Here is a 15,574-nt window from a genome sequence, read left to right as displayed (position 1 = left end):
TATATATCAATATATATTCCATTTTAATAAATAAGAACATTTGTGGTTGTGTGCTTCATTCGGTGTGGAACCTATATCTTCTACAGTATGACTTAGTTAGAACCAACCTCCTCATGAAATCTAGTGAGATAACCCTAACCATAGACTACCAGAGCTGTGATAGGCAGCCCTACCGTTCGTAGGGTTACAATGGCCTTAATGCTTCCCCACCATCCCAAGCAGTAGAAGAAGTGGCGGCACAGATGTCAGCAGCCACTGTCTTCTCTGTCCTGTAAGCCAAAAGCTCAAACTGGACGACGCTTCCTCTCTCTACACGACATTCACTACTCCCTTTGGCATGTTTAAGTTCCTGAGGATGCCCTTTGGGATCAACACTGCCTCTGAAGGTTTCCAAAGAGCCATGAAACAAGTATTTGCAGGAGACTTATGTGCTGTAATCATGGATGACTTTGTCATTGGAGGCAAGGATGCCGTTTAACATGAAAAGAACCAGAAACAAGTTCTGGACGGTGCCAGACATGCACAGCTCAGACTCAACAAAAACAAATGAAAGTTTGGGCTCAAGGAAGTAAGCTATGTAAGGCACTTGTTCACTAAAGATGGACTGAAAGTGGACCCAAAAAAGATCACAGCAACCAATGAAATGCCCCCTCCAGAAGACAAGACGGTTCTCCAATGTTTTCTTAGCATGATCACTTATTTAGGGGAAATCCGCACCGAACCACTGAACGAATGAACTTTCGACACCACTCCGACAACCGCTGCACATGGATGTAGTCTGGAGCTGGACGCAGCACCAACAGGATGCCTTTGACAAGCTCATAATGTGTGTCACCAAACCACCTGTGCAGCAATATTATGTGAAACCTGTGACGCTCACCTGTGATGCATCCCAACATCGTCTGGGAACTATTTGCCTCCAAGATGGCAAACCACTGGAGGACCAGTGACAAAATCCAAAGCGATGCGGGACAATGGACGGGAGGGAACAGGAAGTGGATGCAGAAAGCCGTAGAGCGATGTGACGGCTTGTTGCGGGTACAAGCCGTGTCAAACCCCTTTATGTCTTAATTAAGTCCAGGCAAGCAGAACCTCTGGAAGACGTGGAATTGGGTTCTGTTTACACCTGGGTGGCAAGCCAGTTCCCACTTCAGTACCTCGGGTGTAGGCTGACAGGAACAAACAGCTTGTCTTCGGGACATCCTTCCAAGACTGTTGTCTCCCTTGCAGCGTTGGCTACTCTCCGCTCCACCTCCCATTGAAGAGTCCCAATCACTCTGGCCGCCGGCACGTTGGATTCTGGTACCCGATTCTTGGTGTGAGGGCTGTGGATCCTGGACAGGATGTCAGGCTTAATATTCTGAGAGCCTGTAGAAAATGGTGAAGTTGAAACGGTGAGAAACAGGGTCCAACACGCATGACATAAATTAAGTCTTTTCGTTGAGCGAATATAGGAAAGGTTCTTATAATCTGTGAAATCACCTTGGAACCCTCCAGCCGTTGCCTCCATTCCTGCAATATTGAGAACAATGGCTAGCAGAACACTATTCCCATAATCATAGTTGCTTTCCGCTGGACTGAGGGAAAGTGAGAAGCAACCACAAGGGCGCAGCTTCTGGTCGACCGTGGATCGCTGGGAATGGACCGCCCCCACTCCTGAATCCAATGTGTCAACCTCAACAAAAAAAATTGGAATTAAGGATTAGCGTGAGTAACAACTGGAGATTCTGTACAGTGTTGCAAACGCAGATTCAGCATCTGGGGTCGAGCCAAAGGGTACATTTGTGGATGTTAACCTTGTCAGAGGTTTCGTCTTGCAGCTTTAATTGTGTGAAGGCTGAGGCCTTCACATATATGTTATTCTACACCATTCGACTTTATTCTATATTCTATTTTCTTCCTCGCCTTTTTTCGGCACGTAACTACTTCCACAGTTTTCATCCGATTTTCACCGTTCCAACTTCGTTCTGATCCAAAAATTCACGCGAAACGTGCTTGTATTTTTTATGTCTTCACCTATTTCCCATAATTCACCATTTCACTTTATTCACCCCCAAAAACCCCATTCATTTCCAATGGGAGATTCAACATTTCACTATTAAATGCTTCAAAATTAAAATTTAACCCATTCAGGTGATTCACTTCACACTTTCACCTCATTCACGTTTCATAAATTCATCCATTCCCAATTGCACTTCTTTGGCGTGCAACTACTTCCACATATTTCATCCGATTTTCACTGTTCCAACTTCAATCTATTCTAAATACTCACGCCTTGCGTTCTTCAATTTTTCATGTCTTTCCCATAATTCATCATTTCACTTTATTCACCCCCAAAAATTCCATTCATTTCCAATGGGAGATTCAACATTTCACTATTACATGCTTCATATTTGATATTTAACACATTCAAGTCATTCATTTCACATTCCCGTATCCCCTCTCACACCTTCACCTCATTCACCCTTCAAAAATTCATCCATTCACCCATTCCCAATTGCATTTCTTTGACACGCTACTGCTTCTCCATTTTTCAACCGATTTTCACCGTTCCGACTTCACTCAATTCGGAAGATTCACGCCATGCAGGATTCAGAGGTTAAGCACTCGTTTCCCACCCGGCAGGTTGCTGGTTCAAGTCCCGACTGTGGAACTTTTTTTTTTAAATTGACACAATGTGTCCATGCTTTCACATTATTCAACAGAATCAGAAATCCCTTTATTGTCATTGTACTCAAGTGTGCAACGAGATTAGAGAGCTCCCCTCTCCAGTGCAATACAACAATAATTCAGATAAATATATATCGTTCACCTATTACACAAAATTAACCATTTCACTTTATCCACCCCCAAATATTCCATTTATTCCCAACGGGACATTCAATATTTCACATTTACATGCTTCCAGTTTCAAATTCAAGACATTCCTGTCATTCATTTCACACTTTCTACTTTATTCACTCTATTCACGTTTCATAAATTCATCCATTCTTCCATTCCCAATTGCACTTCTTCGGCACGTTACTGCTTCCACATATTTCATCCTATTCTCACCATTCCAACTTCTCTCTATTCCAAATATTCCCGCCTTGCGTGTTTCCACTTTTCATGTCTTCACCTATTTCCCATAATTCACCATTTCACTTTATTCACCCCCAAAATTTCCATTCATTTCCAATGGGAGATTCAACATTTAACTATTACATGCTTCATATTTGATATTTAACGCATTCAAGTCATTCATTTCACATTCCCGTATCTCCTCTCACACCTTCATGTCATTCACCCTTCAAAAATTCATCCATTCCCAATTGCACTTCTTCGACACTCAACAGCTTCCCCATTTTTCATCCAATTTTCACCGTTCCAACTTCAATCAATTCCAAATATTCACGCCATGCAGGCTTCCATTCAGCCCCCCCCTTCAATTACCCTCCCTCCTCTCCATACGAAACATTAGCTCATTCAACTCACCCTTGGTGGGGTTTATCTTGGATTTACTTTAGTAGCCCCCCAGTGCCACCCCTAACCCCCACCCCCCAGTGCGGTCACTCAGAATTGAGCCGGAAGTGACGTTTTTGACCGGAAGTTGACCGGAAGTGACGAAATTCGAACGGATTCACTTGATTCACTCGATTTGAGTGTCAGAAATTCATCCATTCATCCATTCCAATTGGATCTTTTCAATTCAAGTGTACATGTTTTCAGTTAGAAATTCAAAACATTCATGTCAGTCATTTCATTCCTTTTTCATCTCTTATTCTTCACTTTATTTACTGTATTCAGGTTTCAAAGATTCATTCAATATTCCATTCATTCCAGGCTTTCCCACTTATGTTATTTTGTAAAGGCAGATTCTGTTCAAGCACTTGTTCATGTTAGCGTGGTTCAGAGTATAAGCACCCGCTTCCCACCCTGGAGGTTGTCGTTTCGTGTCCTGACCATTGAACATTTTTTTTTTAATTGACACAATGTTTCTATGCTTTCACATTATTCACCATTTTACATTATAATATTATCTCATTCAATCTATTCATACTCATTTCCATTTAGTGTCATTCAACATCATTCACTCTCATTCAACATCCTTCCACCTTCCATCATTCACTATTCACATTCTCATTCAATTCTATTCTCTATGATTCAAACTCATTAAATTTCATTCAATATCATTCCACATCCTTCCACTCGAATGGCTTCAACTCCTCAGCCTTCACACGCGATTTCTCCAGAAATTGCATTCTCTAGTTGCGTATAAAGTGCCTATAGAAATTCGCAAATCCAAGAAACCTCTACAAGTGCTTCCTCTATGTTGTCTGAAATTGTATGTCTACACAATTATGTGTTATAATGAAAAATAGTATTTGTACATATGTATGTACAGTATACATATAAATGTATTTATATAATAGTGTACATGTATATGTTATTGTGTACATAAGTTAGGGTAACATTGTGGAAATACGGTCTAAATGTGAATATGTATGCATGTTTGTATGTATATAAAATGGTGAGGTGAATAAATAAATTATTAATATTTTTGGAGAAGGTGCAAGATAAAGCAAGTCATACTCCTTCCCACCCCTTTTCAGACATGAAAGTTAAATTGCTGTTGGTAGTTTTTTAATAGTATTCTTGTATTGATAGTCAATTTTGGACTATTATTGTTTTTACTTGTTCATATCCATCCATTATCCGCCGCTTATCCGGGGTCAGGTTGCAGAGGCAGCAGTTTCAGCAGGGAAGCCCAGACTTCCCGCTCCCCAGCCACATCTTCCAGCTCTGCCGGAGGGATCCCCAGGCGTTCCCAGGCCAGCCGGGAGACATAGTCTCTACAGCGTGTCCCGGGTCGTCCTCTGGGCCTCCTGCCGGTGGGACATGCCCGGAACACCTCACCAGGGATGCGTCCAGGAGGCATCCTAATCAGATGCCCGAGCCACCTCATCTGGCTCCTCTCAATGTGGAGGAGCAGCGGCTCGACACTGAGTCCCTCCCGGATGGCCGCGCATCTCAGCCTATCTCTAAGGGAGAGCCCAGACACCCTGCGGAGGAAACTCATTTCTGCCACTTGTATCCGAGATCTTGTTCTTACGGTCACGACCCTCAGCTCGTGACCATAGGTCCATAGGCCTAAAGCGGCAACACATTGTCAGTAGGGTAAAACTAACCTGTCTCACGAAGGTCTAAACCCAGGTCACGTTCCCAATTAGTTCTTGTTCTTCTTCATTTACAAGATGTATATAATTTGCACGATTTAAATAAAAAAAAATCTATATCAATAATCTTACAAAATAATGAATAAACAGCCATGCATCAGTCAAATCACTCCAAGGACCTAAACCAATTTTAAGCATGGAAATTACTCTCAAACAACTGTGAACATTCTTCACCAGCCAAATCCAATTTCTGCTCTGCAAATTTAAATTGCATACTGTTGGAATTTAATTTTAAATCAACGCAAACTCAAATGAGCAATCTGTCTCCAATTTGTGACCTTACCCAACTCTCATTCATCCAACAATATGCGCGCTCGTTCTGCAATAGAAAGGTATCAGGAAGCCGGCATTTTCACGCACGAGTGGATTTATTCCTAACACGGATTTTCTACATGTGCACCTGGGTCTCGGGTCCCTCTCAATACAACTCTTTACACCTCTCTTGCCACCAGCAGACGTACTCTACATCCGAGTTGCCCAGTAACGATTCATACTATACAATATGCAAATGGCACAGCAACAAAGGCATCCTGGCATGATTCTATTGGCTATGTGTATCCTGCAGTTAACTTTAGCTTGCTCTTATTGGTCTTTCTTCCCCTGAAGAATCACGTGGTGGCTCCTCCTGGTTGTGGCTTGAGTTATCTCGTCTCCGCCCTCTCCATGCGGTTATCACCGTCTGTCCTAAAACATTCCATTCTTGCACATTCTCGCACCACATACCCTGTTCCGCTCCACCAGTCACACGCTCAGCACTTTACAGTCTCACACTTTCATACACAGGATGCAGCAACATCTAATGAACTATGTTAAGCTCAAACTCTTATATTCCTTTGATACAGAGCGCAGCATATGAGGCAAATCATCAAGGTCTCCCTACCCTATCCAGCACTCTTGCATTCTGGCCAAGCAAGGGAGTCATAATCTGCTTTTCCATTCCTGGTTCCAGAACGGCTTGGTCTAGTTCAGGACCTCCCCAACTTCTCTGGTACAAAACACACCAATCAAATCAACTGTATAGCAGTGGTCACCCACTGGGTCGTGGACCGGTACCAGGCCGCAGGCAGCTTTGGACCGCGCCGCACAGATTAAAGAAAATAACAAAAACCAAACTTGCAGCACATCTGGTTTATTATTGTTATTTATTATTCGAGGCTGAAAAATATTTCATTTTGAAAAGTGATCTGTTACATACATCTGTTATTCTTCCTGGCAAAAACACATCTCCGTAATATGAGGAATTCACTTGTTTTAAGGAATAAAAATATACTACAAACAAGAAAAATTGTATGCCAGTGCAGCAAGTAAATTTCACTTACCAAGATTTCTTGAAGTAAGAAAAATATCTAGATTCATTTAAGCTTACACTAAATTCAACACACCTATTCTAAGCAACCAATTAAGTAAATTAAATTTTAAAATAGGCTCAAAACACTTATTTTTAAGATTAAATGGTTTTGATTTGTTGCCTAGAATGAGCGAAAAACCTAAAAAAATATTATTTAAAAAAGCTGAAATCCCTCATACTAAGCAACAAAACAACTCTTAAAATAAGTTACATATCCTTTTTTTTTTTTTTTTTTAACGATTCAATAGTTTTATTTGTTGCTTAGAATAAGTGGAAAAAGACCTAAACCGCCACCAGCAACAAATTAAGGTAAATATTCTGAAACCTGCTACATTTTTTTTCAAATCATAAATTAATCAATCTTATATAATATTTGTACATCAAGTAAAACGTCACTGGAACATAAATCACCCCAGAAAATGCAATTGAACAATACAAGACACACATACATACATACATACAATTTTATTTTTACATTTCACAACAGATGGAGCTGTAATAGAGCGCTTTCCATATGGTGTAATGTAAATTAGCAGGTAAAAATAACACAAATTAAAACACAAACACATTTGCAATACCAGAAGAACAGCAGAACAGTGACAGTCTAATGTTGAGTCGAAAGCTAAAGAATAAAAATGTGTCTTCAAACGCGTTTTAAAACTGGACAGAGACGGGGCTTGCCAAACATTTAATGGAAGCGGACAGATACGTAAGGGTGGAGGAGCTCAGAGAGGTACGCTGGGGCGAGGCCATTTAAAGATTTGAAGACAAACATAAGTATCTTAAAGCAATCTCTCAAGTGGACTGGGACCCAGTGAAGAGAGGCCAAGATTGGGGTGATGTGATCTGTCTTCCGAGCGCCAGTTAAAAGGCGAGCAGCAGCATTTTGGACCAGTTGGAGGCGCTTGAGCGAGGACTGGCTGACTCCAAAATAACGTGCGTTGCAGTAATCTAGCCTAGATGTAACGAATGCATGGATTATTGTTTGTAAGTGCTGTTGGGAAAGAAAGGGCTTCACTTTAGCCAGCTGCCCAAGATGAAAGAAGCTGGATCGGACAACAGCACTGATCTGATGATCTAATTTAAAATGACTGTCCAGTTTAAAACCCAAGTTGTTGTCTTTAGACAAGATGTCAGGGGGCCGAAGTCAACAGGATTGAGAGTAGAAGGGCCACTTGACCGAACACCATAACCTCTGTCTTCTTTTCATTGAAATTCAGGAAGTTAAGTGACATCCAGATTTTAATATCCTCTCGGCAGGCCAAAAGTGGTCTTGAAGAGAAAGCATCTTTTTTGCTCAGGACATAGACACAGATCTGTCATCTGCATAGCAATGGAAGGAAATTCCATGTTTTCGTAGGATGGAACCAAGAGGCAGCAAGTATAACGAAAACAGCATGGGCCCCAAAATGAAACCTTGTGGGACTCCATACGACAAAGTGACAGAGCGGGACTCAGTGCAACCTAGGCGAAAACAGAAGTTCCTGCCAGTCAAATAGGAGCTAAAGCATTCTAGAGTGCTACCATTAATGCCCACCTGGTGCTGTAAACGGGCCTGAAGATTATTGTGGTCCTCCGTGTCAAACGCTGCAGTTAGTTCTAACAAGACAAGGCATACATAGTCTCCAGTGTCATTTGCCTGAAGAATATCATTTAACACTCGAAAAAGGGCTGACTCTGTGCGATGCATTTTCTTGAAACCTGACTGGAAAAACCTCCATGACGTTGTGTTCATCCAAAAAGGATCGTAACTGCATGTGCACCACGTTTTCCAAAATTTTAAAAATAAAAGGCAATTTGGAAATGGGTCTAAAATTTGACAGCACACCTTGATCAAGGCCAGGTTTCTTAAGCAGGGGTTCCACCACAACATGTTTATAATGTTGGGGGACGACACCAGAAGAGAGACTGCTGCTGATAATGGCCAAAACCGATTCGCCAATACTTTGGAGAATTTCTTTAAAGAAATGAGGAGGTACGGCGTCATATGGTGAGCTGGATGGCTTAAACCACATCCTCCAAAGATGACAAGGAGATTGTGTCAAAGGAATCTAACACTGCGGAACAAGGAACGTATACGAAGGGGTCAAATGTAGCATTCGAAATAAGAGTCCGAGTTGTAGCAACGTTGTCGATAAAAAACTGCAAAAATGTATTCCACATTCCAGCGGACGAGTCTGTGCAATTTGGCTGTCGGGGTTTAAGTGCAGAATTGAGAGTTTGAAATAGAGTTTGCGGATTATGACAATCTCGTTGCACACTTGAGTACAATGACAATAAAGGGATTTCTAATTTCTAATTCTAATAAGGCTGTAGAAGTACTCCCTTTTGACTCTTTCACCTGGTTTTGCTAATTGTGCCTGCATCCATCCATTATCTTAACCGCTTCTCCTCACTAGGGTCGCGGGGGATTCTGGAGCCTATCCCAGCAATCTTCGGGCAGTAGGCGGGGGACAACCTGAACTGGTTGCCAGTCAATTGCAGATTGTGCCAGCAGTCTTTTAGAATTTGATATGAGACCTGCAGCCCGTCTTTTTCCACCTGCGTTCAGCTTTGCATCATTCTTGCTTAGCTTCACAAGTTCTTTTATTAAACCATGGCTCCGGTCTTACTTTTGGCCGCATAATTTTCAATGGAGCCACAGAATCCAAAATGTTACTAGATGAAGAGCGAAACCAAGAGCTGAGTTCCTCTGTGTTTGAAGAGGGAACACAGAGATGATCTAAGGCTTCAGAGAACCGACTCGCAGTGAGGGGGTTAAAAATCCGGAGGTTACATTCACTGGTATTAGGTTTTACAGAGGAAAGCACAACATCAAAGAGCACTGCCATGTGATCAGAAATAACATTGTCTTACACTTTTAAATTTTAGATGACAAACCAAAAGTAAGGACAACGTCTAACGTATGTACCAGTTTATGAGTGGGGACAGACATGCATAGCACCAAAATGAAAGTGTCTATGAGTCTCGAAAATTCCTTTGCCAGTCCATTTTCAGGATAGCACACATAAAATCCACCATCAGCAGGCTATGATCATATTTTAGCATGATTTCAGAAAGATTTGAAAAGTCATTTAGAAATTCCTTGTTATATTTTGGAGGTCTGTAGATGACAGCGCAGAGCACAGGAGCAGCCCTGCCTACTTCAAAGAGCGTGCGCTCAAAGCCGGTGATCGATGTGGCCAATATACACTGTTTACATTCAAACTTGTTGCCGTTCCTCCATCCCGACCTGACGTTCTCAGAGCGTCCAAGTAGGAACACGCAGGCGGTAATAGTTCCAGCATCGCACTGCACTCACAGGCGCTCGTCCAGGTCTCCGTCAGGCAGAGGAAATCCAACTCATTGTGAAGAAATAGCTCCCTCAGAATAAACGTTTTGTTCATCAGCGAACGGGCGGTCAACAACGCTATCCTTGAGGGAGTTCCTGTGAGCTCCAGGAAGCTCTCGCAGGAGTTGCGTCGGGAGGACACGCGGATGGCAGCGCAGCCAAAGCTCCTCTGGACAGCCGATGATTGATACCAAGCAGGGCTGTCGAACACGCCACCACGGAGTACATCCATGCGTTTGGGATCGAGCGGGGGACGAAGCGTGTTTTTAGCTCCCTTTTAGCTTCGTCAGCCAGCCACCGCGTTAGCTGCGGCGCCGCTTCCGCCGTGGAGGGAGCGCATACATGCGGAAGATTTCCGCCGGGTTGTCGTCGGGCAACGTCTTACCCCAAATATGCTTGAACGCTGTCGAATCGCCAACTTAGTCGTAAGTCCAGGAGAGACTGGGGATGATACACCAGTCGCGACTCCGTGAGCAACGCACAAATCACCAGAGATAGAAACAAAATCCGATAGCTGAAGAGGGTCGCTGAGAACACCAGCGCACTGTACGACATCTTGATCAAAGAAAACATGTCTGTGTTCTAAATTTTTTTTGTCCCAACTATTTCTGCACCTCAGCTTTAATTTGTGCTGACGAGACATAACAAAATATACATGATAAACTGAAACATCCATGTTTCAAAATGAGAAACATTTAGTAAATGAACCTTAAAAGCCAAACATACTCCAATGCGTGATCGTTTTTTGTACTCAAGAAGAAAAGGGCCAAATAAAGACTCAACAACAGCTAATTAGAGTTCCGATATTTTAGTTTCTTTGATTTCTGGAGTTCAGGAAATAGTACAATGACAGATATCTGGGCGGCTTTTTCTTAATCTGACGAAAAACTGTACTCGGACGAGCACAATCGAAAAATCGCGCACTGATCTCAGCCCAGCCTCACATTTTATAGGAGGTTTTCTATGTCAAGGGTCATGTAGGTTGAATCGGTCCTCCTTGCTCCTTCCCCCGGCCCGGTGCACGTTCCACGTCCAAGGCTGAGCTTCTCAAGCTGGCGGCCGTCTCTCCGTCTCTCCTGCTCTCATTCCCCTGTAATCTTGTCGGTGTGCAGATTTGTGTGGTGTATGTTTTCCCAGATCAAATTGTTAGGTTTTTTGGTGTTCTTGATAGCGTCCCTGTGACGTCCTCCCCTGCCCAACTTGATATGTTTGTATCGTCTATGGCCTATGTGGAGAATGTGTTTCGTCGTATTTGTCCATGAAGTGCTATCTGGTTTGTCATCAGGTTGACCTGAGCAGACTGAATCTGTTTGTTCTGAATGAGAGTGTGGGTCATGAAAATACTACGTGTGCAAGTTTGCGGTCTTCCATATAAACTAAGTAATATAAATTTAGCATATGAGAATAATATAATGAATCAGTAAATGCCATGACTACAATCCCAGTCAATCCAAGCAAACCAGAATTTCTGCCTTGACAGAGGAATAACTAAACAACCTGTCTCGTCTGACTGTGTGGACGAGGTGAAGACTTTAATGTAAAGTGACAAAGAATCAAAGAAACATTACGCAACAAACATACATGCACAAAGTAAGAACACATTTGAGAGCACATCTTCAACACCCCAACTTGCTCTCACATTGTTATCTTGACCACACTAAACAATGGGAAAAAAATTGTATGTGTACATACCCGTTATTTCCCAAATATGAACTTGGCAAATGTATTCAACTTAACTTTTGTTGCTGATTTTGTTAAAACATCTGCCACCATGAGGTCGGTTGGACAATATTCCAAACTTATTTTCCCATCATTAACAGCTGACCTGATAAAGTGATAATTTATGTCAACATGTTTGCACCTTTGCCTTTTTACAGGGTTTTTCGCCAGTGCTATGGTGCTTTGATTGTCCTCAAAGATAACTGGTCGAGCATTTTGATATTTGTCAATATGGCCCAACAACTGCACTATGGACCAACACTCTTGCACTGGGGCGGCCATGCCATATACTCTGCCTCACAGGTGGATAATGCAACGGTAGGTTGTTTCTTGGTCTTCCATGAAACAATAGGACCATTTTTGTTTAAGCTAATACAGTAACCTTTTGTGCTTTGTCTGTCACTTGTGTCAGCTGCCCAATCAGCATCACTGTATGCTTGTAATCCAAGTTTGTCATCACATTTATCCATCCATCATCTGTACCGCTTCTCCTCACTAGGGTAGCGGGGGGTTCTGGAGCCTATCCCAGCTATCTTCGGGCAGTAGGCGGGGGACACCCTGAACTGGTTGCCAGCCAATTGCAGGGCACACAGAGACAAACAACCATCCGCACTCACACTCATACCTAGGGGCAATTTAGAGTGTTCAATCGGCCTGCCATGCATGTTTTTGGAATGTGGGAGGAAACCGGAGTACCCGGAGGAAACCCACGCAAGCACGGGGAGAACATGCAAACTCCACACAGGATGGCCGGAGCCGGGATCGAACCCACGCCTGATGCTGTCTCTCACTGTGAGGCCATCGTGCTAACCAGTCGTCCACCGTGCCGCCTGTCATCACATTTAGTGAAGCAAAATTCCTTGCCAGTTTAAGTACCTTAAGATGCGTTGTACTGTAGACCATTGTTCTTCTGTTGGCGTAGCAAAATATTCGGATAACTTACAACAAAACTCAAATCAGGTTTTGTGGATGTAGTTAAATAAGATACCCACAGCCCTCTGTACTTCTTGACATCACACATCTATTCTGTGTTCTCAGTATTGTCAAGTTTAAGTTCTCATGGTGTCATTCTTGGTTTCCAGTCATGCATGTTGAACCTTTCAAGTAGTTTTTCAAGATATTTTCTCTGTGTCGTTTTTATACACTTGTCATGTTGTTAAAAATCAATACTTAGTGTTTCAGTTTACTTCAGTCTTTCATCTTGAATTTTGCTGTCATCATTTCTTTCACGTTCATCAATACTTTTTCATTGCTTTTTGCAATAATCAAGTCATCAACCCATATTATTATGATGACTTTGTCATCATTGCTCACTTTTGTATAAACACAATGGTCAGCTGGGTTTTGAACAAATTCGTTTTTGTCCAAATATTCATGCAGCATTTTGTTCCAATTTCTGCCAAATTGTTTTAGTCGTAAAGTGACTTTTGTAACTTACACACCAATTTGTCTCCAGTGCTTGATTTGACCTCAGAGCCTTCTGGCTGTTCCATGTAAATTTCACAGTCAATTGGTGGAGTTCAAGTATGCTGTTTTGACTTCGGTGAGGACCGCTCTCCAGCCAGACACCGACGGCAGGACCGGGTCAGGCACCAAATCGATAGCGCAGTCATACGGGCGGTGTGGCGGTAAGGATTTCGCGCTCTCTTTACTAAACACGGCGCGGAGGTCATGGTAGATAGGCGGCACATTATCAAGATCGACCTCCACCTCCGGGGCTGCTCTAACCTGCAAGCCTTCTTCGGCTGACCGTAGGCAGTGCGCGTAGCAAAACGAGCTCCAGTTTTGGAGGGAGAGGCGACCCCAGTCGATCACCGGGTTGTGTGCTACTAGCCACGGAATCCCTAGTACGACCGGGGCTGCCCTAGCCGGCATGACAAAAAACTATTGTTTTTCAATATGGTTGCCCGATAGTTTCAACGTGAGTGGTTCGGTTAACCGTCGGATATCGGCCAGAACACGTCCGTCGAGGTCACAAAGTCTCTCGGATTGCTTAAGCTCGGTGACCACGCAGCCGAGTTGGGCAACTAAGCCCGCATCAATGAAGCAGTCGTCTGCTCCCGAGTCAATCAGTGCGCGAATTTTGACTCCGCCACTGAGTCCAATGATCTCTCCGTCCATCTCTAGTCTCAGGGGGGTACCGTGGTTGTCCCGACTCCCCGCCCCGTGGGCGGGCTGCTCTTGTCGGAACTCTGTGGCCGCGGAAGGGTGGTCCGCGGACTCACAGTGAGCTGCGCGGCGAGGAGGCGATTCCCGGCGGCCGGTCATCTCCGGCACACTGCTAACTCGATGACCAGGTAGAGCACAGGAGAAACACGCCCCCGTGCTGCGCCGCCGCTCCCTCTCGCGGGAATCCGAGCGGCTCGGGCCCGGCTGCCTGGGTTCGTCGACGGATGATCGTTCGGGGACCCGGAGACGTGGAGGGTCTGCACGGCGCTGCTCCCATTCCTGCTCTCGACGACGTTCGCGGGACAACAGCCGACTAGCTCCCATCTGCATGGGCTCGTCGACTGGCGTAGGCTCGGGAACCCGGAAGCGCGGTGGCTCTGCGCGGCGGTGCTCCACCCCTCGCTCTCGACGACGCTCTCGCAGGCGGTTGTCGAGCCGGATGGCCAGGGTGATCAGCTCCTCCAGGGTCTCGGCGTCGTCGCGGACTGCCAGCTCGTCCTTTAGGGCCGGGTTCAGGCCTCTCCGGAACACAGACCTCAGGGCGCAATCGCTGAATTCGCTCTCGGCTGCTCGGATGCGGAACGCGATTGAGTAGTCCGCAACTGATCGGGAACCCTGGGTACAGTCCAACAGTTCGGCTCCGGCCTCTTTTCCCCGGATAGGGTGGTGGAACACCCTTTGGAATTCCGTGAGAAAAACGGGAAATGAGGAACGGATCTCTGGGCGTGCGTTGCTCACGGCCATGGCCCACGCACTCGCTTGACCAGTCAGGAGGCTCATCATAAACGCTACTTTAGAACTGTCGTGTGCATACGTTAGGGGCTGCTGATCAAAGATCAGCCTACAATGGTGGATGAACGGGGCGCAAAGTCCGGGCTCCCCGCCGTAGCGGTCGGGGTGAGCCAAGTTAGGCTCCTTAAACAGGAAACTCTGGAACTGAGCCCCGGGAGAGGAGACGACCGGGTTAGGAACCGGTGTGGCAGGGGGCACTGGGGGGCTCAATCGAGCATCGAAGCTCGCGAGTTTGTGCGCCAGTTGGCCGACTAAGCGTCCTTGGCTGGTCAAGGCGTGATAAATCTTTTCGGTGTCAGCAGAATCCATGGTCGGATTATTCTGTGAGGGCTGGAAAGCGGTGAAGGTGGATTCTTAAGGCGCTGACAAGGGAAAAGGTTGGGTAACAAGGATTTATTTTGACCGGCAATTGACAATCAATACTCAATAGGCAAGGTAACTTGCTATCAATAATACTTGGGTATCTATATTTACTGTCGTCGGGAGACGAGAACGAAAAGCGCTGGTGGAGAAAACTCACACCAGGAAAATCAAAACGAGGAACAGAAAATGCTTGCAACGCAAGAAAACCGAAAACGAGAATGTCCTTTCACAAAAGGGTAAGGTTAGATCCAATGCACGAAGCGAGAACAGAAAGCGAGCCGAAACGTAGCTGAAACATAGGAACAACAAAAACTTACAAACACCATACACGGGAAAACTTGGGCGAAGACTGTAGCGAAGGCACATGGACAAGAGCAAGTTCGGTCAATAATCCGACGCGAGTGTGTCCGCGTCGATGGCTTAAATAGTCCGTGACTCATTATCTTCATGGGTCGCAGCTGTGTGGCTCGTGAGCGCGTCTCGCTCGCGGCCGAGTCAAAAAGTAGCGCGCCGTCGGGCACGCCCACCCAGCTGCAACGATAATACATGGATCGTGACAACTTCCATCTGATGTAAAATCAGGTTATCTTGTACTGCTTTTTGCATTAGCACTCTAATACTAGTCATGTTTGCGAT

General features: G+C 44.6%; 1 pseudogene; it reads right to left on the bottom strand.

Moving 5' to 3' along the window:
* Positions 1-424: 424 nt before the first annotated feature.
* On the bottom strand, positions 425-10,450 carry LOC148334289 (uncharacterized; annotated as a pseudogene).
* Positions 10,451-15,574: the final 5,124 nt, after the last annotated feature.

This window comes from Idiotropiscis lumnitzeri, chromosome 7 (assembly GCF_059441095.1).
Source record: "Idiotropiscis lumnitzeri isolate Australia: NSW breed Sydney's pygmy pipehorse chromosome 7, RoL_Ilum_1.0, whole genome shotgun sequence".
Lineage (NCBI taxonomy): Eukaryota > Metazoa > Chordata > Actinopteri > Syngnathiformes > Syngnathidae > Idiotropiscis > Idiotropiscis lumnitzeri.
Note: the sequence above shows the minus strand (reverse complement) of the source record. Positions and strands in the feature narration are given on the sequence as shown.